Source organism: Harmonia axyridis, chromosome 4 (assembly GCF_914767665.1).
Source record: "Harmonia axyridis chromosome 4, icHarAxyr1.1, whole genome shotgun sequence".
NCBI classification, from domain to species: domain Eukaryota; kingdom Metazoa; phylum Arthropoda; class Insecta; order Coleoptera; family Coccinellidae; genus Harmonia; species Harmonia axyridis.
In genome coordinates this window covers 47470865-47496522 of record NC_059504.1, presented here as the reverse complement: position 1 = coordinate 47496522, position 25658 = coordinate 47470865, and the positions used below count along the sequence as shown (strand labels likewise).

At 35.7% G+C, this 25658-nt stretch overlaps 1 protein-coding gene and 1 non-coding gene across 2 annotated transcripts in view; one reads left to right on the top strand and one right to left on the bottom strand.

The window, feature by feature from the left end:
* The window catches only part of LOC123679200 (transcription factor Sox-2-like), a 91390-nt gene extending 66048 nt beyond the window's left edge, over positions 1-25342 (bottom strand). The window contains exon 1 of the mRNA XM_045616639.1: positions 25289-25342. The gene's annotated coding sequence lies outside the window, so the exon portion shown is untranslated. The remainder of the gene's footprint in view (positions 1-25288) is intronic.
* On the top strand, positions 2379-2470 carry Trnay-gua. The gene is given in 2 exon segments: positions 2379-2415; positions 2435-2470. It is a non-coding gene; the product is annotated as a tRNA-Tyr (tRNA).
* Positions 25343-25658: the final 316 nt, after the last annotated feature.

The following is a 25658-nucleotide window of genomic DNA, read 5'->3' as shown; positions in this document are numbered from 1 at the left end:
TTGTCGGATGTAATCCCTAGAAGTAATAATCTGCTGGTGCATTACATTCTGCTCTCTCGGTGTATTGAGTGTTGCGCAGAGTGAGCCGTCATTGCTTAATGAAGAAGGGACAACGTGCACTGGACTATTCAACCTTGCACAAGGTTCGTAATATCTTCGGATTAGAATGAACTTGGGTCATATTGAATTGGATTTTTCAGAGTTCGTTTCCCGAACGAACACTGAGCTGCATCATTTTGTCACGATGACATTCTTGTCACGCTGTCATGCGTCAACACCATAGAGTATTAAACATAGATAGAGGGAGTGTACGCAATTTTTACATCTCCCCAACTTGGTTAGATTACGTTGTCGAATTGTGATATATTTTTAAAACCACAATTTTACTATATCGTCATGAATGTATTTTATATTGAATGAAATATATTTGTTTGAGTGATTAAATATGCTTGAATATTTGGAATCCGATATTTTTCCTAATAGTCGAATTCATAATAAGCAGAATATTTATTTTTTTTATTTACCTGCTGAAATTCCAAGGTTTGGCAACTTTTGCTCTTCTAGTGTCATCGGTTGTTTCACGTCGTTTGGCGCGCTTGGAGTTTGTTTTCTGAATTTTTTATATATTTAGGAATTTATTTAATTATATTTTGAGTTTATATGAAACGTTGATTCACTATGGGACATAAGAAGTGCGTTCTTTGTGCAGATTCTCGCGAATTGAGTTGAGTGAAATATAGTATCACTGATATAAATTCATTTTCGCGCGCTTCATGTCAAATTTGATAGTTCATGTTGGGGACAAAATTTGCTTACTGAAAATGACATATGCTCCCTCTATAAATAGAAAAGCCTAGAACCCTAAGATGTTCATGCAGGCTAGGTTCTGATTTCGAATGCTGCAGTTGAAGGAAAAATCCGAGGATAATATTAATAATAATCCTTATTGGTCTTTTCAGACATATAAATATTGTATGAGATAAGTCAACAAACTGTGTGATTAGAAGCAATAATAAAATTTCAATAAAACCATATATGTATTAACATTTAGGTAACAAAAATATCCCATCATTCAGGTACCTACACTTCGATATAATTGAAAGTTTCAGATGGATTCGACGTTTTTATCATTTTCAGATAATATTAAAAGTCCTGATAAAAAGATGTTTGATAACGAAGATAAACCAAATTACTCAAAATAATAGCATTTTTTTGATTACCGATTCGATTGTTCATACCTTATACAGGGTGTCTCTTGATTAAAGGTATAAAAGAAAATTAGTGATTGCTTGTATAATCCTACATGGATCCACAAACTCTTTGTTTACGAGATACATCGTGCTTCTTTTAGTCCTTCTTTTTTTTTTGTTTTGCTTGTACCAGTTTATCGAATTTTTATTAATATACAGATTGGGCTAATAAGTACCAGAACTTTTAATTGATTTATTCATCACAGCTTACTAACTGGATAATTATAATATGTTGGATTTTCCTAAGGATTACTTGAGAGCTGTTTGAAAATTTTCTCTCGAAATCGATAGCCGATACGATAAAACTACAAAACTAAAAAGTATAATGACGGACCAGAGTTCCTCTTTACATTTTTTAAGATGCCAGTGGTTCTTCCAGAAAAAAGATCACCCTGTAGAATTGCATTCAAAATTAGCATATCACATGATGAGAACTTTAAATTGGCATATCTTTGCCAAATTTAAGTTGAATATCTTGTGAAGGGAAGTAGCTATGGAAAAAATCTCGAAAAAAAGCGTTTGCGATCCCATATTATAGGTTGGACTATTTTTCTCAAAATGACCCGAGGAATCTGTCATTTTCGTTTGTCTCTCAAATTCAGGAACACCCTGTAAAGTCAATTCAAAACTGATGTCTTCACAATCACAAAAGTTGCAATGAAACACATTGCATTTTTCCATGCGAATAACTCAGTTCAGATCTTCGATAATTGCAGTATTGAAATTTGGGACAAGAATGATGTAAAAAAATGAAAACAACGGGCAAGTGTATACCTACTGATGGGCGATGACGAATGCAAAATCCACAGATTGGAAAAAATAAAACTTCGGACATAGACGTGCTCGTAGTGCAATAAAAGTAATCATCTTGAAAGCGATAATAAACTCATAAAACTACGATTTTTTACTGCCGAGTAGATTTCAAAGTACCTACAGTAAAATGATTGGGTATTCGTTCATTTCATGCACAAATTTTCATTCTTCGTTTTTGCGAAAAGTCCGAAGTTTTAAATTTGGAGGGTAAGTAATTACCCCAGTACCCCTTATTTCTACGCCCCTGGAATTAGGTTACTTTTATTCATTAGGTTATCCGCTTATATAAGTGAGAAATCAACATCTCAACAACAACCTTCGATAGCTCAGTTGGTAGAGCGGTGGACTGTAGAGGAAATGACAAAGTAGGCATCCATAGGTCGCTGGTTCAAATCCGGCTCGAAGGAAACTTTTTTTTTTGACCATTCAAATTGTATGATTATGACATTGCCGATTAGTGATGCAGAAAGATTTACTTTTAATTATCTTTTAAAATATTTCACAACCAAATGATTTTCATGTGATATATTCAACCAAACAATTCGCAACAGAACTATTAGCATAGCACTAAAGACTTGAAGTTTTTATTTGACGTGTAGTACTTTATCTATTTTACTTCGAATCATGAACAAAAAAAATGTAGGAGTAGGAGCAAAAATATCATTGCAATCTCATGAAGTCGAAAATAAATCTGTTAGTTAGCAGAAACTGAATTGTTTCCCCCTAAACTGAACACATTATTTTTTCGATATGAGATACTAGGATGATGAGAGCGTATCGTGATACTTAATGGTATCTGTCAGGAAAAATTAATATCAAATACATCACGGTCTATGAAATATGAACTCATGCACTTTGTGGGACTATTGCAGATGTATTATATCGCAGGGCTACTGGCAAGATTCCCTATAATGTTTCGGGTCAGTTCTCACCCCATAATGATAAGATACAGAGACGGATCGTGAAATTCGAAATTTTTGTGAAGAAAATGTCGAGAAAAAAGTCATTCATACATTTGATTCATCCTACTTTGAATTATTTTCGAAATTACTTAATGATTAAAAAGGTATGAAGGGATTCATCACAGTTATAGATCGACAGTATAATAGGTAAATAATATGGTGAATAGTTTTTGAATTTCTAGGTCTTTCCTAGGTTAAGTATGGGCTGAACTACATTCAACAACAAATTCTCAGTTATTTTGAAAAACTGTCTTATCCAGCTTCTCAAAAATACCTCCGAAAATACGAATTTTAGAGCAGTGTTATTCACTTTTATGAACTATCATCCAACTTAGATTTCACCTGTTAGGTCTTCTGATAAGAGCTAGAAAATAAGAAATTTTCATACAAACATCTCAAAGTTATCAACATAGGAATGGAGCCTTATTTGCGAGAATTTGAAGATTTTTTCATATCTCAGGCAACTTTTCTGGGAAAAATATACAAATGGTAAATTAAAGCAAGGCGGAATTGAATGAGTTATCTGATTATGAATAAAAAACTGGGTGTTATATATAAAAAACGGAAGTTTTTTCTGAAAATTCATCTCTGCCAACAAAGCTTAATTATAAAAATTTCAAGTGTTTACCTCTAGTCTTTCTTTGAAGTATTCTAACCAACAAACCAACGTTCTAAGGGACTTAGTTCACATCATAATATTTACATCCTTGATTAACTTATTTTCTTTTATAATATGCTAAATGTTGTTGTTATTGTATATAGGTTCTTATAGGTTGTTATTGTATTGACCAGACATTTCTGACTAGAAGTACTCAATGCATTTCACGTCCAGTAAACTCGCTGGCCACTACATTCTTGTTAATCTCATGGTTAAATACCAACGTTTACAGTAAGTAGATATTGGTGGAGACGGACATTATCATCTATATAAACAAAGTCGACACCTACTAATTGCACTGGAGATCAATACATATTACATTTCCATAATTCGTTGGAAATCACTGCAGTTTTTGTATTATTAAAATTTCAAAGAAGGTAATAACCTCTCTCCGGATAAAAACCAAAAAGAATGATTGTACAATTAAAGTGTTGTTATATAACTGTCTTTTTTCTTTTGACACACATACATATATGGGGTCTTTATGAATGATTGTAATATCCCAGTTTCCTTTGAATTATTCTTATTCAAGAATACTGAACTAAAGTTATAGATTAATATTTCTCTAATTCTGTGGTTTTTCCGTTCATTCTTCCACATCTTGTAGAACAGAATCGTGCGAAAATATATCAGAAACGCACAGTTTTCATGGTTATATTTCATTATTATATGTTGGAATTCCGAACTTTCCGCCACGGCTTTATCTGTCAATTCATCAATTGGCCTTAAATAAATCAGTTCTGCCAACATTTTTCAATGCAAAAATTACTGAATGATATTTATGGAAATAATTCATTAATTTCAATAAAAATGCAACGAATTAGAGAAAATAATGTATAATACTCGTACAGAAGGCTCATTCTACCACTCGTTCATTCGAAAACTCGCCACTTCGTGGCTCGTTTTCAAATTTTGAACTCGGGGAAGAATATCAATGCCTTCTGCACTTGTATTATAAATAACTATTCCAGATCAAATTTCTCGAAGCAGGAGTGCCCAAAGGGTCTCTCCTTGTCCAAGACCTACTACTTTACAATACTTATACCCAGAAATCCCAAAAATACGGGATACAGAAATAACTCAACTGTCCTAGAAATAGCGAATTTTTTTTGTTCAGTATAGTAAACGATTTAATCGATAAAGGCTTCTCTTTTCCTTTTTCATGCTCCAAAGAATGATGCAGTTCCTACACTTAAAATATTTTGTGCAAAATTGAATTGAGGTGAAAAATATGAGACGAAGTACTCATTTTTCTAGTTGCTACATTGTTTATAATTGTTGTAAGCAAAAGTTAATGGACAGTGTTATTTCTGATAAGAGACAAACTGAAGAGAAGACGTTATCTAATATTTCTACTATTTTCAGTAGGGAGATATCAGAACAAAAATAAATATATAACTATAACTAAAATAAAGATCATATTTGCATATTACCTGCTAGCCAATATATTTTCAATTCAGATGAAAAACTTATATCCATGTATAAATAAATCTGATACTACTCTGCCGCAAGCAGTTGCCCTAAGTCATGGACCTTTTCTGGATAAACGGTCAACCCAAGGAGGTCTCGTGCCAAAGGTTTCGCGTTACTATATCAATATGGGGGCATTTGTCTTAAGAGTTGTTAGTTCTGACAAGTTGCCTTGTTTATTTGGTGTAACTGTCGGTTAGTGATATTGGGATATTCATCATTTCTGCCTCTCGTCGGAGGGGACAGTATTACATTTCACAATATTTTATTTGGAATGAGGGTTTGGCTCTACTCATTTATCCAAAACATAGAAGTATACAAAACGTAAAAGTTTGTTTAGAAAAATTAAATAATAATTCAAAAAATTCTCATGTTCTTGAATAGGCGGATAAAAGCATGCTAATTTTTCGAATTATTGCGATTTTTTTTTATCAAAAATATAGGTACGTACTCTTGATGGGCTCCTCGTTTTTTATCTCTTTCATTTGAATCTTCTGCTCAAGCGTTCAATTTACTTAATGTATGTATATAATCATAAGTGTAGATGTGTATGATCTGCCAACTTTGAGTTTTCTTATTTCATCTTCAAATACTAATTGAGATTATACTGTGCCGAAAACTTTATTCGAAGAAGGAATAAATTTTTTTTTGTCTTAGTTGAAAACGAATACAGAAACTAGAAATGTCATGTTGTATTAAGTTTACCAATAGGTAAACTTAGAGAAAAACTCAAAGTTTATCGTCACAGCAGATCATACACATCTGCATGAATGATTATACAGGATGAGTCTTTGATTTGTACATATATTTTAACAGTAGATTCTTGAGGTCAAAAGAAACACTTTTTCCTTTACCATTCTTTCCTATTCAGTCTAGCTGAAACGATATAGCCATTTTAAATTTTCGAAATAGCTATGCCACCCCTGGAACCTGCTCAATGAAGTTTTAAGGTTATGTTATACATGACCTTGTTTATTGAATAAACTTCATCAAATTTGAAGAAACCCAACAAAATATGAGCTTCCATACATAATTTTCATCAGAAATTTAGGATACTACTACCCAAGAAATTGTGTGCATTGTGTTCAAGATCACTCACAATGACTCCAAAACAGCGCATTGTACGGGAAATGTATGAGAAATACTTTTATTTTTCACATTGGCCGAATATTTTTCATTCTGCTTTCAAATTACTTTTAAGAGTTGGATTATTTGAATTCCATTTATTTTTATGGAATGTAATGGTCCTATGAAGAAATTGAAAGAATTGGACTTTCCATTTCAACTTTTCCCAGTATGTCTTGACCACTTTCGCAACATGGGGTCGACCATTGTCATGCTGTAGTCACTCGTTGTATTGGGGCAGTTTGTCTTCCATTGCTAGGCTCAAACGCTTTATTTGCTTTCGATAACGATCACCTGTGATTGTTTCAGTCAGTTTTTATAACTCCTAATAGACTACGCCGAGGTGGTCCCACCAAATACTGAGCATGACCTTGAAACCGTAAAAATTCGGTTTGGCCTTCGACGTGGAACCATGGCCGGGATATCCCCATGATTTTCTGAGCTTGGGATTATAATAAAGAACCCATTTCTCGTCTCCAGTCACAATGCGATGCAGAAGTCCCTTCCTTTTCTGGGCTTCTCTCTCTCTCTGAGCTTCAACTCGTACGGCACCCAATTTCCTTGTTTCTGAATAATTCCCATGATTTTCAGGGGTTTTGGAATGGCTTGTTGCATCACTTCCAAAGATCCTGCCAATTTCTGTGGCGTTTGACACGAGTCTTGATGAAGTAATGCCTCCAATTCTGCATCTTCGAAAATCTTCTCTCTTCCACAGCCATGCTAGTCTTCGACGTGAAAATCATCGTTCTTGAAGCGTTGAAACCTCTCGTACTTTAGACCGGATGCCTTTCATCGTATAAGACCATTCCCGGGTCGAATTTCCCAAGTACAAGATAATATAATGAAACGGTAGTGATCTCTTCAGGGTACGTGTGTTGAAGGATATAATTTTAGCACAGAACCTTGAGTATCAAGGATCAAATCCGGGAAAAGTAATGATCCATCCCAAAGGACTTTCCAGGACTAAATCCGAAGCAACAGGACTTATTATTCAACACAGAACGGTCGTTACGCAAAAAACCTCAGGCCAAATCCTCCTCCCATATTGAACGTCATCACGTGACACGTCACAGAGAAGAATATTCTCGCAGGCTGTCACTTGACCATCCAGGGTAATAAAATCCCGGAAAAATCGTGCCGTCCCCTGGCCTGGGATGATGAATGGCCCCGGGAAAACTGTTTAGATATTCGCGATAAGTATCAGGCGTGTCGCGTACGTGCGGGGACAGTGTTGTTCGGGCGAAGAACGCCGGGCAACACGCCACCCCCGCTGTTTGGCAATCAGAAATCCATTAGAACGGCTCTGCGAGGACGATGTGCCATGTCCACTGTCGGGAATCGGGAATCCGGCTAAAAGGAATACTCGGACATCTATCATTCCGCATGATGGCAGACGTGGCCGACCGCAAATCTTGTATATTTTTGGAATAAGTTTTTTTTTATCCACCCTCCCTCATTTCGCTTTTATGGTCTGATGAAAAATTATCTTTTTTCGGTTGGTGGGAGGGTAGGTTGTTAGTTTGAGTTGCTGATGGTGTTGTGTCATATTTATGCACTGATTCTGTAATTAATTTACTATTTCCCAATACCTACTGCATTTTTATTAATTTTTTTGATGATGTGAACAGCTTGAAATTTGCTGGATACTTGAAATTTCTATTTGACATCTATGTATTTTACAGGAAAAGACGATTGTTATTAAAATCTGACTCTTACCAGGCAGAGTTAACTGTTACTAAGAAAGTCAGTAAGAATTACTTGAAAATAGGTGAACATTCTCCTAGGAAGTATAAGTTGTAGCAATAATGTGTTCACTCTAAAGTTGATCATAGAAAAAATAGATATAAACCAAGACGTTTACCTTATGGGCCTACAATAGTGTTCCTACCATTAAAATCTATGGGTTCTCGAACAACGACTGAACCATACCCTTATAACAGCAGTACAGAAATTCACGATCATCAATAAATAGCATTTTATGGAGTAGAGCAACAGGAAAAAAAACATAAATTGAAGACTGTTAGCAACAGAAATGCACTGCGACCTAATGGTCTATTGTGCCCTCCATCAGATCTATTCTCGCCAAAGCGTGATCAATAGCTCTTCTTCCAGAGTTCCAGAGTTCTGATGAACTGGGATGGCTTCAAAGAGGCTAGTTTCTCACTTCTACAAGGTTCTTGTCCAAAGCATATTTTACGTTGGCTAGTGATGGCGAGGCATTGCGTCACCAGGTGATCCAGAATCTGGAGTCGTCATTTGCTACTGGACCTATCGTTATGAGGTGTTTCCTAAGGTGACAATGCCCTGTTTTCACATCCAGTGAGGATGTGTAGTACATTCTTACTTAGATCCAGATACTTTTTGGATCTCGAAGTGTCAAAGTTTCAAAGGAACTTGTTGGAATGATCCTACCCAGGAAGATTCTGCCAGTGTGTTTCTCTTTCGGTTTTCTACTTCTCCTGAAATCATTTCTGGTATGTATATTTGCCTACACAATAGAAAGGTTCCGGAGAACGAAAGGAGTTTGTGTCCTTTTTTTGACACATATGTTGGCCTCTTCATTCCCTTTCAATTCCCGAGTAGCCGGGAATCCAAACTAAACTAATATGTGAGCTCAGTGCTTTGATTGCAGCCTGACTATCAGAATGTATCGCTATGTCACATTTCTGATAGTTTCTTGCTACTTTAATTTCCACACATCTTTCGATTGCCTTGGATAGCGTTTGAATTCCTTCAAATCCAACTCAAGCATCAACTCCCGGTAAACATACTCTCATGCAAGTCCTTCAATTCAGTCTGTTCATGCCAATTTGACCTGATCCAGAACCTACCAATTCATACACTCCCAAGAATTTCTATAACTCTACTTCCCACAATGCTCACAACATCGACAACATATCACATATACAGCCCCAAAACGAAAAACTGAATAGTAATAATTCACGACGACAAGTCACCCTCGCACTGCCGTCTTGATGTTTGCTTATCAAAAAGCCGTGAAACATTTCTTCTCCTCTCACTCCAGTTAATAACACTTGTCACACGAGACGAGAAATGAATTATCAAAACGGCAAAAGTGAGTTAGCATCCTCTAGGAAAAGCCCGACTCTCACAAAGAGAATATGACTTTAACAAACGACGGTTTGATGTGCTAAATGAGGCAAGTGTGAGACAATGTTACCCTATCGGAACGAGGAGAGAAGAATAATGATGATGACACCCTGGACGTACGATAGAGTGATGGTAACGTGAGGATGAGCTTGCAGAGGGAATGCAATCGCTGTAATATAGGGGGTGGTCGGTAAATTATAGAAATTAGATGTGGGTAGCGATGATTGCATTTGGAAATCATTGCTTCATTGTGCAAGACGTGCGAAATTTTATTTGATTTCTTGGCTGATGAAGTTTTGTTTGCTGCTTGGAAGAGAGGGTGTTCTTTCTCCCAGAAGGAGATAGTTATGGCTTTCCTGGTATTTGTAGTTTCGAGGGTAGAAATCATAGAAGACAAATACTGTTTCAGCTCCTTCCGTTGGAACTTTTATAGTTACATACTACATTGAGCGTTATGCTCTTGTTTATTAATGTTAATAATAAATTGAGAATTTTTATACCTTATAAGTTTTATGTATCGGGTGTCCCAAATGTGTTGCCTATTGGGCGTATCCCAGAATCTCTTTAAGCTAAAATAAAATGAATACCACACTTTCGGGCTCGATTTTTGAGAAAATTAATTTGGTGTGAACTGCAACTTCATAAATTCAAGTTGAAAGATAAAATTGAAAAATGACGTGAAATGCAAATTGCTCATAGCTTCTTTATTACTGGCGCAATGAACATGAAACAAAAATATTCTTGAGGTTCTTTTTCAGTAGAATTCATTGGTGTAGTCATTTGTTTTAATTGCAATTAGTTTTCAAGTTATAATAAGAACTTTTTTTAAGGGAGTTCGAAATGACTGCATATTTTCAGCTGAAAAAGTCTCATCAATATTACTCGTATATAATTATTTATTATTATTTTATTATTATATGATTACGTATTGATCATATGATCTGTTGAGATGCCTGTAAACTTTTTTCAAATCGGACAGCACCTCATTTCAATCTTATATTGAAATTATCAAAAAAGTTTGCAGACATCCGAGCAGACAAGTCGAAATTTATCGATTTTTTCTTACCTATAAATTGGATAGGCTATAATTAGAATTTTTATTGTAGATGAACAGGTGATTATGGTGGATCCATATAATTTTCTGTGCCATTTTTGACAATGTTTCGCTTCAAGACTTGTGGTGAATTCATATGGGCAAGGCAATTCCAGTTGCGTTTGTCTAACTTGTACACAGGGTGATCTAGGTAAGTCATGCCTTTGTAATGTAATCGTATATTGAAATAGGTGAAATCCACGATGATCAACGAGGAAAAAACGTCAATGTAATGCGCTTGCGCAAATGTCATGGGTCAACGGAAATGTGAAAAATTCAAAAGATTGCAAAGTTATATTATCCATTGAATATTGATGACTTATTCTGAACAAGTTTGAAACAGTTAGGAGATTCTCGAATTTACTTTCAATTGTGTCTCTCCCAGAATCCCAGAAAACAGATCATATGAGAAGAAACGCCAACAGATTCATGAGAGGAATCGCCCATCAATCAGGGTCGCCATTGTTCTAGAGCTGTCATCTACACGATTGAGACACATGACATAATCGCAGGGGCGGGGTTGGCAATCAACTGTCTGATTTAATATTCACCAGCGTGCTGACATTGACGCCGTACCCACCCATAGAATACCGGGCGTTCCCCGACTGATCTCCGATTCTGTGAATGCCGTTGACAATTTGACAACCCCGTTGGGGTAACAGATTACGTATGTGTAGGGGGATATTATTACCCCCAATGACTATATCGCAATCATTTGGGATTTATGTTATGGCTGGGGAGCAGCTGTAAAAACGCAAATGAGGTGTTTAGAAGAAGGAATCTGGAGGGAAAATTCAATTTTGGAACTGTGGGAGTCGGTATAGTCAGAGAAGTATGTTGTAGATTTGTTTCCCAAAATTTGTTTTTTGTTGTTAACTGGTGTAGCATCCATGATATCATCAAATAAAAGATTAACGGGCACTTGGACGAATTTATCCCGGCGTGTGACGGCGCAGCATGTCACACAGCTCTTGCCACAATCGATTTATTGAAAGACACGTTTGGTGACCGCCTAATTTCACGTTTTGGACCTGTGAATTGGCCTCCAAGATCTTGTGATTTAACACCGCTAGACTACTTTCTGTGGGGCTATGTAAAGTCATTGGTCTATGCGGATAAGCCACAAACCCTTGACCATTTGGAAGACAACATTCGCCGTGTTATTGCCGATATACGGTCACAAATGTTGGAAAAAGTCATCGAAAATTGGACGTCCATATTGGACTACCTCCAAACCAGCCGTGGCAGTCATATGCCAGAAATCATAATTAAAATGTAATGCCACAAGATTATCTTGCGGATAAATAAAATTCATGTCAATCGAATAATCCATCGTTGTTTTATTGCAATTTAAAGTTCAATAGCTCTAAAAAAAACACCCTTTATTTACCAATATGGTCAATAGTTTGTATACCACACTCTCATAGTGAGCTTCCAATAGAATGCCATTTGAAGAGCATACTATTGCAACAACCATGACCAGCCCTAAGTTGATTTAAAATTCTAAATTTTCCTAGGGAGATTGAAACCTGGACTTTTCTCTGAAGGATCACCGATTAAATTTTTGTTGAAAATATCACAAGAACTCCATTCCAAACGCCAAATTTCCCCGTCACTTTCATATTTTTGAAGTGAAGTATTAATCCATAAAGGTTTGCGTGACTTTAATCTAGCAGTTCTAGTATCTGGAAGCTAGGAAAGAAAGTATCATGGGATAAATAGAAATATATCCAGATGAACTGCATGGATTTAGAGCTTGACTCAGAACCAGTATAGAACCGACAAGAATAATAGGAAAAATTACGAAAGAAAAACAAAGTAGATATTATAATACAGATGTTGCAAACGCCTTCGACAAAGTATGTCAGGAAGGAATCAAATACAAGATATTAATTGAACATCCCTACTGCAGGACAAGCAACTGATAGTGCAACGGAAAAACTTCGATAACATTTGGATGAATAGATCCAATGGGTCACAAAATGGAAAATACATATTAACGAAGAAAAACGCCACATATAAAGAGAAGAAAGGAAATCCAGACCTAAAAATTCAATAAATTCAATAGAAAAATGAACGAAATGAGCTTGCTCTAATTACAAAAGAAAGGAACTCAAATTCAAAAAACACATAGATGAAACCGGGTTGAACCCAGAAGAATTAATGGATACCTCAGCCCTTCTACCCAAGAGGGTAGGTGGGTTGATATTTGATGAATGATGATTAATTCTGTTGATAAGAATCGACTGAAGAAGTATAGAAGAAGAAGTAAAGAACTGAAAGTCAATAATTAGGCTCATAATGACACATAGAAATGAAGTTATCATTACGAATCAGAACAAATTAAAATGAATACAGAAACAATAATTGCACCTTGGTACATTAGAAATAAGGAAATAAGACAAATAACAAAGACATCAAGCTTGAAGAGTTTTCAACGGATCTGGTAAAAAAGTGTATGAATGGATGAACATTCACGATAATAAACAAAAGAAAGAAGCCATATACTGCGACCCCGGAGAGAACAGAAAAATAAAAAAAACGAGAACAAAACTGAACGAACTATTGAAGAGAAAATTGATAATTATGAACCATAACTTTCACAAAAATTAAGACACATACACCGAGAATTAAAAATGATAATAGCAACAAAAGAAGATGATTCTAGAATCTAGACTGCAACTTCAATGACGATGAACCTGAAACTGGATGAAACACCACAACCTCCGAGAGAGGGCGCACCATAAACTGGGTCAGAACGTCTCTCCAATCCAGGAACTAGTTTTCAAAAAATTGTAGACAGCTGATCAAGATCAGAACTCAGCATCATACATCCAAGTGCATTACTGACTTCTCCAAACAGCAGAAAACTTCCGACAGGCTCAGTTATCACTCCCAATGGATTGCAAGCGAATTTAACTTCAGACCAAACTCAATAAATTCTACATTTTCATCTCGTAATTAATGCATGATCATGACATTCTGATAAGCCGGCCTGAATCCGGCAGTCCCCTTTTCCATTTCTGGGGTCGATTGTTCGAGTGTTCGATTGCGTTCAGAGATAACAGCGAGAAATTTGATAGTCCTACCTTATGGAGAGCGGGAGGAGACGTATGGAGCCTCGAAATGAAAAGAGGGAGGAAAGATCGATGGAACACACGAGGTCATCTATATGTTTTCCGCGTACGGAAGGAATTTTTCGATGAGATATTCAATCGAAATTGAAAGTTGGATATAGTATCACTTTTGCAACGACATTTTCGTCGAAATTGATGTTTGGGTGGCCTTTTTCTTGAATGGAATCTGACTTGGGGAATATTGGTCCACTACTTAAAACCTATACCAATCCGATTGAACTCTAAAAATATCGAAAGGTACTTTACATTGTATCATATTCTGACTGGCTAATTGGAAAGTACCTGGTCTACCATAGTAAAACACATTTTTGTTTGGCAAAATTCGATTTTATTATTCAACATAGTTGCCTTCGAGGGCGATACAGCGATTATAGCGATCTTACAAATTTTCGATACCATTTTTGTAGTACGATTTATCTTTCGATTCAAAATAGGCCTCAGTTTCGGCGATAACTTCTTCATTGGCACTAAATTTCTTTCTAGCGAGGATTCTTTTTAAGTCTGAGAACAGGAAAAAGTCGTTGGGGGCGAATACGGTAGATGCAGAATCAATGCGAAGCCCAATTCATGTAATTTTGCCATTGTTTTCATTGATTTATGACACGGTGCATTGGCTTGATGAAACAGCACATTTTTTCCTTCAAATGGGGCCTTTTTAAACAATTTCACCTTTAAACTATCCAATAACACTACATAATAATCGCTATTGATGGTGGCCCTTTTGGAGGTAATCAATGAATATTATACCTCGCGTATCCCAGAATGCTGATGCCATAACCTTGTGTTTTTTCTCGCTTTGCATTCGGTTCATCGTGTGCAGTCCACTCAGCTGACTGTCGATTGGACTCAAGAGTGAAATGATGGAGCCATGTTTCATTCAGTGTCAAATATCGACGCAAAAATTTAGGTTTATTGCACTTAAACAGCTTCAAACACTGCTCAGAATCATTAACACGTTGTTGCTTTTGATAGATTGTGAGTTCACGCGACAATCATTTTGCACACAGCTTTCTCATGTACAAATATTCGTGAATGATATGATGTACAAGTTCAGATGATATCTTCACAATTTCTGCTATCTTGAACAACTTTACTTTACGGCCATTCGAGTTTATTCTGTGAATTTTTTTTTTTTTTCGTCGGTGACAGCCACTTTTGGGCGTCCACGTTCGCCGTCTTCGAAGTTCATTTCACCATTTAGCATACCAATCAATGATGGTTGATTTTCCTGGTGCAGACCCCGGAAACGCTTCATTAAGGCAAGATTTTGCTTCAAGCAATATTTTATCAGCATACGAAATTCTTTTTTTTAAATAACAAAAGTAGCTACACTCACAACGCAATATCTCACAAACTAATGGTCGGACTGCTGTCAAATTTTGACACGTATCGTTTCAAGGTTGGTACTAACTAAATATAATATGTATTTAATACTACCACCGCCATCTGTGCATCAGACCGGGGACTTTTCAATTGGCCTAATATTTGATCCATGATTTCGAATTTCGGCATAAGATGACATGTCAAACATGTGTGCTGGTAGAAAATATTCAAAAAACAAATTTATTTTTGTTTTTGAATATGTTCAAATGATTCTATGAAAAATAACATCTAAGTGCTTTATCATAGCCATCTTAAGCATGAAACACTTGATAATTTTAGAGAAATTCATTTTTGGAAAATAATTTTCTAACATCTCATCTCTATGAAATACATAAACTACCCAGCTTGAAATGAAGGATATGGAAAGTCTATCGGAAGACCTCTATCTTCTGCATGGAAAAAACTGGAAGAGGCCTATATCCGACACTGGATGAAAGAGGGCTGAAGAAGAAGAGAAGATGTTAAAAATTTGATTATAACTTATAAGTAGGTAAATTTTTCTCTTTTTATTTTCTTAGCTTCCTGTATAACCGTGTATAAATAGGACAAGATTGCAATGCGTAACTCGCACAAACAAACATTCTTTTTACTATTTTGTAACCGATTTCTGTACCGAGTAGTCGTTTTGCAATTGTAGAGAATTTATTAGTAAATACTTCTTTTTGAGAAGCGAATACTCTGATGGGATAGAGGAAACTGGTATATAAATCCACCAAATTTTGGTCTATTATTTCCAATAACATTATACAAGTTCCCACAGGGCACAGATAGCGGGACACCAAGGTCAAACAAACATTTCTAGTTGGCGATGGAAATATGTAGTTGATTTCCTCCCATTCAGGGTACATGATTTACCGTTCCAGTACGATTTGCCTAATGGAAACTCATCAGACTATAGATCCAAATGTATCTGATTTGAATCAATCAAAGTGATGCAGCAGGATGCCTGGTGATATGTCGTTCAAATTACGGTTAGCTGTTTGAGCGGATGACGTCGATGAATTATCGATGAGTCTGATTTATGGTGATATATCGACGATGATTATTTTGCGCTGCAATTGGAAATATGCATCGTTTAGTTCATTTGGTGTTTGGTCAAGTTGTTCGGTTTGTTTCATATAGATTGCCTTGTTTCGGTCTTAATTATATGTGGCAACATGCAAGGGTGGGCTATTTGAAATTTGCATTTTTCCAAGGGCGTAAAATTGGGGGGTACTGGGGGTAAATACCCCCACAAGATTTCCAAAATATAAAATTTTAGAATTCCCTCAAAGACGAAGAACGAAAATTTTTCCATAATATAAACCAATACATAATCCTTTCACTTTTCTTCAAAATCGGCACGGCAGTAAAAATCGGACCCTTTTAGATTATGAGTTCATTATTGCTTTCAAGATGATTACTTTTACTGAACTATGAGCATGTCTATGTCCAAGGTTCATTATTTTCCTTTATCTACCCGTTTTGTCGGCGCCCCCTTGTTTTGGCATCTGTGATTTTGGCATTGGTCATCGGTATACACTAACTTGGTCTTTTCGGTTTTATTGTATCATTTTCGTTACAAAATTGAAAAATTGACTGTGCTGTGTTAACAATTAAATGTGTTTCATTTAAATTGCAATTTATTTGTGAAGACATCAGATTTTAATTGACTATATCTACACGGTGTTCCTAAATAGGAGGTACAATCGAAAATAACAGATTCCTTGGATCTTGTTAGGAAATAAAGTCCTATAACATGGGTCCACAATTCTTCAGTAATCCTCAGGAAAATTCAAACTATTATAAGATCCAGTAAGCTGTGATGAATAAATTAATTATAAGTTTTGGTACTTATTTACCGAATCTGTGGAGAATATCAATAAAGATTCGATAAGCTGTTATAAGCATAACAAAAAAGTAGGACTACAAGAAACATCCTGTATCTTGAAAAAAAGCATTCACGGGTCCATGTCAGGACGTTTTATTCTTAAAAACAATCAAGGTATCTCTAATTTTTCTTCGAACCTCCTATATACGAACATCCTGTATAAGGTAAGAACAATGGAATCGGTAATGAATAAAAATGCTATCATTCCGAGTAATTTTTGGTTCAAACTTCGTTATCAAACCTTTCGTTCTCACATTATAAAGATATTAGTAAACCATGTCGTCAAAAATTTGTTTTCGATTACCCTCCAAGAAAAAAAAAAGATCTACGACATTGTATTTTTGATTATTTATAAAAGAGACTAATGGAAAATTCTTCAAAGCTATAAGTTTATTAAAAAGTTCGAATCTTGACATTTACGAATGATAAACAATAGTTGCCAGATCGATTGAACGATCAGTAGAAGTTAGGAATATTGAAATAATTTCAACTTTCGTCGAAAGGAAGTAGGATAAGAATCTTTTTATTAATTTTTACAAAATTAGGGTTTTGTATTTTTTTGTTACGAGTTTTAGAAGGATTTTTCAGAAATATTTTTAAAATATATCAGTGATACCAAATCATAAATTATTTTGCGAGAAACAAAAAGTTATATTAAATTACTACAATGTTAGATTATTGTTTAAATAACTTATGTGCTACATAAAAATAATTGATTTGTAAAAAGACATATCTCTAATTTCTTTCTGAGCTGAGCAGTCACGTGGTGGTGTTCCCGAGGGATTTCTCCCTTAACCTAAATTTCGATAAATTTTGCAAAATTTATATTTTATCCTTATTCCCACTGAAAATGTTTCTCACGCAATTCCGCGTAATCATTCATATTTATGGGTTATCAAGAACAACGGCACCCCGCATATAAATTCATTATGAGTCTGATATAATTAATTTCTGGTATGAACAATTAGGCAAGTGAGGAAATAATTAAACATTCGTAAAGCAGTAGCAGCCCCAAGAAAACGGGGTGCTTCCAGAGGCGTGTCTTCGATTAATTACGCAATTAGTATGCCTACCTTCCGGTAGACCTCCTTGGGCGCCAAAACCGCTGCTACTCGGAGGACTTCAACCTACCAAGACGGGACCATCAGCTCGATTATTTAAAAATATTCTTCTGGAATTTTGGAACATGGTTGTGATGATAGGACCAACTTGGAATTTTGCATGGAAAATTGAATTGTTAGTTCATATGAACATCAGAAATCTCAACTCTGTCCGTTCCGTGGTCACGGAAATAGGGGGTAATTTTTTTTTTCGATATTCAACAGCATGACATTTATTTTATCCTCAAAATTATATAACTACTGACGAAGAGTTTATTTAATTGACCTATTATGAGAACCATAATCTGCAAGTCATTCTATAGCCAAGTAGATATCATATATAGGGATTCATCAAGCCAAGTAGCTTGACATTTTAACCAACTACTTGACTTGAAAATCAAGCTCGTGATTTTAGATATTTTTTGGTTGACTTGATATCAAGTTACTTGATATTATTTGAGCTCGATATGCACGTGTCGCACGGCAAATATTTCTACAATCTCGTGCGCGCTTAGACTGAATAAGGAGATTCCTCGAGCGCCGAGAGACTGAAACATTTGCCAGTGTGACTTTATTAGTAGTTTTCTCACATTTCTATTATATCTATTGGTAGTTTTTGGCAGTTTCAAAAATATCTTCCCAAACTTTCCAACCAAGAATTTTTTATCAACGACAGCATCTTGAGCTCCTGTATTCCAGAGTTGCTCTTAAAGTTACAAAAACCAATAGGTTAGGTTAGGTTAGGTTAGGCATCTATAAGATTTCTCATGTACCTTATGGTTCTTGGATGGAAAATTATGAAATCAAACAAAGCCTGAAGGTTTCTCAAATTGAGAAACTTTACTTTTTAATATTTTTGATTTTGTTATGATCTATAGTGATTTAATTTATGTTTCTATTTCGAAGAAGTTGATATTTTCGGATCTCTTATAGAATAAGTTTGAGAAATAAAAGTGTTTTTTTTGCAAGATTCCTTCTCATTTCATAATTTGATTATCGATGTGAGATTATACAATAAAACTGCTAAAAGTCAAGAAACAATTGATATGATTCGAGTACTTGATAAACAAATACTTGACTTGACTTGAGATTGAAAAACTACTGTACTTGACTTGAGCTTGACTAATCCAGCCAAGCCGTGAATCCCTAGTAAATATTAAAAATTCGAAAATGTGTTGAATATTCCATGTAATTTCATGGAAACTTACCTACAAGACTGTGTGTAGAACTGAATGTACAACACATGAGTTACCAAATTTTCATTGGCAATAAATATTGAATATTTTTCTTCCGATTTCTATTTCCATTTCGATAATAAGAAAGAATTGAAAAAATGATAAATAATGATGAGACTTTTTTGTTCGGAGAAGATTCGTCACATGAATGTTAAACTTCATTCCAAAAAAGCGAAATTTCCTTCGATAAAACCAGGAGTTCTGACCTCAGGAATCTTTTGTTCGAATATATGTCCAAGTCAGAGACTCACCCTGTATAATCCCCGCACGTTGTTGCAAATAAACGAAATAACGTTGACATAAAATCCTCGATTGAATGAAGCATCGCTGCCTTTGTCCAGACGGATCCTCCATAGCTGGAGGAAGGTAATTAACCAAACACGCCATTACCTTTCGAAATCAATCATCGAAAATTGTCCCGCCATAACGTTTAATGTCCCATCAAAAATCAATAATTTTCCCGTGCATACGTAACTTTGGTTGAAATTCCCGATTTTGAGACAGCTCGTAACTCAGCCCAGAAGACATTCGCGGGCCCATAAAATGATAAGGCCGTTTAGTGGTCTGAAATTTTTACGATAAGGCTAATAATAATTCACCGTAAACAGCTCCAGAAGTCAATAATTAATAACAGTCGTAAAGCACGGCCTCCTTCGCGTTATTTACGGGACGTCTTGGCGTCCATAAAACGCGTCTAGTCTTCTTGAGGCAGGACGCGAGGGGGAGGCGAAACAATACATCTCGTCTCTGAACTGTCGAAAACACAACTCGCGAAAATTTACAACCGTTGGGCTTTTATCATCGCACAGTCGTTTTTCGTCCCGTTTGTTGTTTGGTTTTATGGAACTGCTACCAAGATGGGGTGGAACTAATGGGTTGACTAAGTGGAGAAAGTCCAGCCTTTCTGGGCCTGATGGTATCATGGGGAAGACGCTGCATAATTTTCGGGTTAACATCATTTCATATATTCGGGATTATTTCAAATAGTATAAGAAGAAGACACCAAGAAAATAAAATACAAGATTTTATCCATTTGCGTTTGTTTCCGAAAGCGCTTCAAAGCACAGAGGGAGAAACTGGAGAAAGCCTTCCTGAGGAGTATATACTATTTTATGCACGATCTAACTATGATTAACACGATTAACAACAATTGTGAATATCACATTTCAAATTAACGAATATAAGATCTGTATTGCATACTGATAAATAAGAGTAACCATATTGCTCAGTGTTTAGTTGTCTCTTTGATGTTAAGTTGAGGCATTTCATCACTAGGTTATCCTGAATTTATTTATCCTCCTCGCAGAACCTGTACTCGTCCTTTTCTGATAGATTCATTCTCATGAGGTGCTTCTTGAGGCGGCCAATAAGGAATCCATTGAGGAGGTAGAGCATATTCTTGCTTAGATCCAGATACTTCTTAGTTCTCGCAATATCAATGTTTCGTAGGAATTTTTTCGAATGATACAACCAATGAATATTTCGCCTGTGTTTCTCTTTCGGTTTTTTTCCCTGACACCCTCCTTTGTAAAAGAGGTTCTGTCCCAATGAAAGGAATATGTGCTCCATTTCTGGAAGTATGGTGGCCTCTTCATTTTATTTAATTCCTGAGAGACCGGGATTCCAAACTAAACAGACCTTCTTGCCTATTTCATTGACGTTTCTTCTTTAATACCATCTCAGAATCGATGATATACGAGATCAATGCATTGATTGCAGCCTGACTATCATGGAATTTGGCTCCTTCACATTTAAAAAGTGCCTTACTGGGTTCATTTCCCCACATCTCCATATCCTTGAAAGGCTAATGGGACCCACAGACGAGCAACTTAGTCGCCAACCAAGTTGCCAACTTGTCAAGTTGGCGACTAAGTTGCCCGTCTGTGGGCTAATTGGTGGTTGGTATTGCAAGTTGCCAACTTAGTTGGCAACTTGGTTGGCAACTAAGTTGGTCGTCTGTGGGCCGCTTAAGAAAAAGGTGAAATCATTACAACGCCCGATGTCACACTACCCTCTTTCACCCTATTCACCCGACCTTTGTAATTGTGAGTTTTACTTCCCTGTAAACTAGAAAATGTCCTCGAAGGATGTCATTACGAGACTTTAGAAATCAGCAGTGCGACTAACAGTAGAAGCAACGTCTCAATCAATTAGGGATTCACGGCATGGCTCGATTGTCAAGCTACTTGGCTTGAGCTTGACTTGATTTCAATTCAGGCTTAACTTAAGTAAGAGTTTTTCAATCATAGGTCAAGTCAAGTATTTATTTATCAAGTACTTGAATCATATGAAGCTACTTGATTTTTTGCAGTTTTATTGTGTAGTGTCACATCAATAAAAAAATGATGAAATGAGAAGGAACCTTGCAAAAACACTTTTATTTATCAAACTTATTGTATAAAACAACTGAAAATATCAACTTTTTCAAATAAAAACATAACTAAAATCACTATAAATCATAAAAATAATAAGAAATTAGAGTTTCCTCATATTGAAAAACATCCAGGCTTCGTTTGGTTTCATAATTTTCATCCAGGATCTAAGACACATGAGGCATCTTATAGATTTGTCGCCTAACCTATTGTGGGTTTTTTTTAACTGTAATAGCAGCTCTGGAAAAGTGTCTTTCAACAGGAGCTGAAGATGTTGGCTTTGATAAAAATCCTTGGCAATTTTGGCCAAGTTTGGAAAGATATTTCTGAAACTACGAAAATCTACCAAAAGATTTCATAGAAATGTGGGAAAACTACTAATAAAGTCACACTGGCGAATGATTTAGTCTCTCGACGCTCGAGAAATCCCTGCGTGCATATCAAGCTCAAAATATCAAGTAGCTTGATATCAAGTAAAGCAATAAATATCTAAAATCAAGTCAAGTCAAGCTCAAGTATCTAATTTTTCACGAGCTTGATTTTCAACAAGCAGTTACTACATAGTTACTAGTTGGTTAAAATGTCAAGCTACTTGGTTTTATGAATCCCTACCATCAATGTGTAGATGCCAAAATGAAGGGGATAACATTGATGTTCGAATAAAATAAAAACTTTGTCTCAATACTTTTCTCTACATCCCATATATCACCAGAATCATTTCATCACGATTTTCATCCGAGCTCAACCCATTATGGCAGCAGCGTCTTTATAATCTATTAGTAACGTATTCACCTTGTTCCATCAAAACGCTATTCGCGTTGTGTGGATTAGGAACAACATGCCTCTAATTTACATATTTCATACCGTCTTCCAAGCTCACGTCCTCACCTTTCGACAAGACACGAGGGCGTTAGTGAGGCGTGAATTCATTCACCTTTTCCTTGCCGGAATAGTAGCAATTTGTCAAAACCGAAGCAGTTATTCACGTTCAACCTGTAACGTATTCATCTCTAGTCCTAAGAACTCCTTTTTAATGATGATTAGTTAATTATTCTTCCATTCAGCGAGCGGAGACGCTGAATAATACCCCGCCAAATTGATCATTAAAATTTCGCCACCACTGTTGGTGGCCCCAAATAGGATATTTTCATCATTTTATTTAATTATTTTCCACGAGGCGCGAGCCTGTCGGTACGTCGACCGCCCGAGGCGAGTAAATTACAGAAATTAATAACAAATATAACTTCAATTTTCGTGTTTTATCCGGGCTCGATACCGAACCCAGCAATTCCGCAGATTTACGTTTGGTGCAGAGTGTAATGGAGGAATCGATAGTTGGGAGAGGAAAAAAATAAAACTGATTTTAGGTCTATCGAGAATGACGTTTTTCAACGAATTAAAAAAAAGTATAATATTTAACGCCGAACGCGAAGCTATGCAATATAATAAATAAAATGGCTGATACTCGGTAATGAATGAAGAAAATACAAAAAGAAAAAGAAGTAAAATTTCAAGTATGTAATAATATCATACGATATCATTCAGCGTTCAATAAGGTGCCTACTTTCTCGTTTGTTTGTCATCTTGGATTGAGTTATGCGGTACTGATGATCCCTAACAAGGCTGAAACCAGTATATCGCTACTCTCCCTTGATGACATGCAATCTCCTTCAGTTACTTTCGATTATGATTCCTACGTAATATCGTGGAAGCCTTCTGTTTGACAATGGTTATGTTGATTGCATTTTAGCTGATACATTAACCTGATAGATAATTAATATCATATGATAATATTATTACATACTTGAAATTGTACTTCTTTTTCTTTTTGTATTTTCTGCGAAGCTATGCGATGCGTAACGAAGTGCTGACCTGTGAAAACGGTGTGAAATCCGGAGATCTTGGTGGCCACTGAACATTCTAATTAATATCTGAAGTTCACAGATTTTCAGAGATATCTACCTAAAAAAACTGGTTTATTCGCAGTGTGAAACTCAAATTTTTGATGATTTTTATAGTTCGATGAGAAATTTATAAATCCTGTTATACAGGGTTAGAAGTATTCAGAGGGGCACTAAAGGGATATCGAAACCGTAAGAGATACAGGGTGGCTTAATTAATAAAAAGTTGCGTTATTTAGGGATCAGAGTGTTTGTGTTAATAGATCCAAAATATCTTCACTAGTTCTCGAGATATCTCGAAAAAACTAAAAATAGAGTTGTTTTTTTGTATAACTCATTCGTTTCTGGAGAGATTCTCACGAAATTCGGTTTGTAGACATTATCCAATATAGAGATTCTAATGGTGTCTTCAGTTTTTTCTGTTTTCCATTGTTTCAGAGACGCGATAGTCAATTTTTTTCCTATGGACGCCATATTGGTTTACCTTATGGGCTGATAAAGAAAAAATTACAAATTCAATAATGTAACACTCCCTACAAAAATATCGAGTCTAGCTACGCAAATTTGAACTTCAGTTTCATTTTTTCGTTTGAGTAGTAGGCTGGTGCCGGAATTGTCAAATTACTTGTTACTTTGTTAAGTTGTTATGTGAAACATCATTGAGTTGGTAAACACCTGAATCCTAGAACCTAGAAACTTCATATTTTCAGAGTAAGCACCCGATTAGAGGTTCCGTAAATATTGCCGTTCGAAATTTTGTTCTCGTGTAAATTTGAAGAAGTCAGCTATTCTATTCAAATGGAAAATAAAAATTTCAAACTTCTTGCAAATTTAATGTAGATTGGGTGAATTGGAGAAGAATATCGAAAAAAATCTCCTAATATAATATTCCTGTGACCACAGTAACAATGGAGTTGATATTTCGACTTTCGAGTACAGTTGAATATAACAATTTTGAAGTTCTGTGCGTAATTTCTACACATCATCATAACCATAGAGAATTCGAGAAGAATTTGAAAACAAATATAAAATATTTTCGTGACCACAGATCCAGTAAAATCATAATTTCAATCTCGCACGATTTGGTTCTGCAAGTTATGGCAGAATGAACGGATTTGTCACAAAATTACAGAAAAGCATTCATATCCCTTAAAATATAACATAAACATGAATAAACATTAGAACTATTCGTCTGTAATTTCACGAAATAAAAATACGCCATTGTATATCTTTGAAAACGCTTTAGAAACTCATCTGCTCAGCATTGCATGGCATTATTATTCAATTGACAGTGTGAGTGCCGGTATTATAGGATGGATAGATATTTATTCTCAAAATTGCAATAAATAACAATAAAAATAACAGGATAACCAACGATTGATTGAGCCCTGCGTCAACTACCAACTTTCCGTATTTTGGTTGAACTGTCGTTTGAACTATATATGTAAGCAACGGTTGAACTGTCGTTCATCCTTTAAATTACTGGCCCTGAATGCAACAGAATAAGTGAGTACCGTTTTTCGATATTGGAAATTGTGGAAATCAAAGTTAATCGCCAATTTAATAATTGAAAAACGTCATCTTCCACATTCATTTCCAATAATAACCTATCCACTATCCCATTTTTCTTATTCGCATTCCCCAAGCGGGAATTACAGCATTCCAAATAGACATCCGCGTGACTCGACTGAATTCTGATAGAGATGCCTTGTCGGGCCAAATGCCGTAAATGCCTATTAAATGATCATTTAACACTCCATCTTCGTTCCATATATATCTGCATGACTACGAACTTTCTGGTCACCTACCTGTGCATTTGCAGGACCAGGGTCGACTTTGGGACCTGATGCTGTGATCATCATCTGAAACAAAAACAAAAAATGTTATATGTGTGAATATCTGAAAATCCTTGTTTTCGCTATGCTCCTGACGTTTTTGCAAGGGGAATTTGTATTCTCTAATTTTCTGGCAAATCCGTTCATTCTGCCATATGTCCCAATCCAAAAATAACTCAACAATATTTATGGAAATATTCTATTAATTTCAATGAAAAATTAATGGATTAAAAAAAATTATGTATAATATTTGTTCAGAAGGCTCATTCTAACACTCGTCCATTAAAAAACTCGTGGCAGAATATGAATGCTTTTTGCACTTGTGTTATAAATGACTATCTAT